Source organism: Papaver somniferum, chromosome 6, assembly GCF_003573695.1.
Source record: "Papaver somniferum cultivar HN1 chromosome 6, ASM357369v1, whole genome shotgun sequence".
NCBI classification, from domain to species: domain Eukaryota; kingdom Viridiplantae; phylum Streptophyta; class Magnoliopsida; order Ranunculales; family Papaveraceae; genus Papaver; species Papaver somniferum.
In genome coordinates, this window is record NC_039363.1 from 94,390,301 (window position 1) to 94,392,746 (window position 2,446).

The following is a 2,446-nucleotide window of genomic DNA, read 5'->3' on the forward strand; positions in this document are numbered from 1 at the left end:
TACGTTGTAGTAGACTGATCCTCGCATCTCCTGGTAGTTCCTCCCCTTAACCAGTAAGCAAGTCTTGCCTGATTAATCATACGCGCCTTCTCCTCCTCCTCTGAATCATTCGTCTCATGAAATTTTACAAGCACGGGATAGGCTACACATGAGGGTAATGAAGATTACCAATTGGCGGCACGGAGAATTCATACTCCTCATAGATTTATGAATGGTGTATGAAATTAGAGATAGGAAATGGAGAAAACACAACATATTAACGTGGTTCGGTCCTTCGACCTATGTCCACGGATAAAACCCATAAGAGTGAATTGTATTAAAAAGATCTCTAAACGCGGAGAAATAAGTTTACATTTACATAAACAATTCTAGGATAATAAATAAACCCTGGAAACCTAGAAGATAGCAGCCAATCTTATCTTGACTAGGTAAAACATGTTAGCTAAGATATACAAGATTTACTAGCTAATTATAAAGACTTGGTTTTGGGGATATTAACTAACCTGACCACCTCGGTGACTATGTGTCATATATTCCAACATGAAAAGAGATACACCAAAATCTGCGCCTGAAATAAAAGTTAGCGTAAATAAATCACAAAATATTATTGGTACAGGCTCTCCTCTTCTCTTCTGGCTCTCGATCCTTTGCGTGCGAACAAGACCAGTCCTCGAACTTCCCAAGGCTGCTTTTATTTGCAGCCGCAAGCAAATATATGGCAAGAAGCTACTAGTGTCCCACTTTCCATAAAGAATAGTATTCCGGCCGGTTCCCGATTCCACAGTCTTTCCGCGTTGCCAAAAACTTAACAAGTCTCAGAAAAAGGAAATCCCGTTGACGTCGAAGGTTCCACCTGAATTTCGCCTTTTCCCTGTATATAATCCCTCAGTACCCCCTCCGTTTATTTATCGTTCAGTTACGTAATTCAGTTTGTTTCTCTTTTGTGGAAGTTCTTAATAATCATGGCGTACAGACTATTAGAGGTAACGATAATCTCAGCAAGAGACATCAAAGATGTAAATCTATTTACAGAGATGGGATGTTTATGTGCTCGCATCAATCGGTGGTGATCCAAGAACGCGAAAGAAAACACCACTACATTACAGCGGTGGAAAAAACCCATGTTGGGATTTTACAATGAGTTTCTCGCTTGATGAGTCACTAGCAAAACACAACCGACTGGTTCTAATATTGCAACTCAAATCTAAGAAGAGAATTGGTGCTGATCGTCATATCGGTGAAGTTTATGTACCAGTTAAAGAACTTCTTGATAATCCTGGAACTAAATTTGTTTCTTATCAGGTTAAAACTAAGAACGGTAAATTTAAAGGGGAATTGAATTTCTCTTACAAATTTGAAGAGAAGAAGGTGTGCCAACCGACAAATGTGTATGCAGCCGCCCACGTACCGGAGTCGTCACCGGCGTATAGAATGGGAGAGCCTATTATGGCGTATCCTGCTGTGGTGTGTTCGAGTGCGCCGTATCCACCACCATCTGGGTCAGGAGGGCCGTATCCGCCACCATCTGTTGGGTATCCTACTGCTGGATATGGGAATGGACAACCACAACCGCCAATTGGGCATCCACCTCAACAGCTTGGATACGGGTATCCGCCACAACAACAGCCTGGGTATGGGTACCCGCCTCAAGGTGGGTCGGTGGACACCCATAGCAGCCTGCTATGGTGATGGAATAAAATGAGAGGCATGGGCAGGGGGATGGATTTGGGTGCTGGATTATTCGGTGGACTTTTGATTGGCGATATTATTTCTGATGTTGGTGACTATGGTGGTGGCTTTAATTTTTAATGTTACAGTTTTTTGTTTCTCTCTAGCTTGCTAAGAATGTGACTTGAAAGATTGTTGTTACTCTCTTAAAACACAAACCAAATTTCACATTAATAGAATGTATCATCTTGATTAAACACAATATTCAATTACAGAGAGATTCATTAACAGCAACCACTTTATAGCTCACAACACACATACTTATAGTGTGGTTTACAGACATATTGTCATTTATACATCACACATATGATAAACATGTGTGAATAGAACACACGCACATCACGTGAGTTACAGAGGGAAAAACCAATTCAAAAATGCTTATCCTACACCACTACTTGTGTTAACCTGCACTGCATCATTATCCTCCCTCAAGCTTAAGGATGCAGAAGCAACTTGAAGCTTGGATCTGAGCAGGGTGAATCGAAAAGCTGAGAGACCCTTGGTAAATATATCAGCAATCTGGTCAATAATAGACACATAGAATACATCCAAAGCCATAGACTGCACCAATTCTCTTATGAAGTGATAATCCAAGTGAACATGCTTCATTTTAGAATGCAGAACTGGGTTGGATGCCAATGATATAGAACTAATATTATCACAACCCAGTTTGGGAATTGCAGGAATAGAGAAATGAAGATCTTGCAGAATGTAGCAA

General features: G+C 40.8%; 1 pseudogene; it reads left to right on the forward strand.

The window, feature by feature from the left end:
- The first annotated feature begins 630 nt into the window (after window positions 1–630).
- On the forward strand, window positions 631–1,918 carry LOC113285905 (annotated as a pseudogene).
- Window positions 1,919–2,446: the final 528 nt, after the last annotated feature.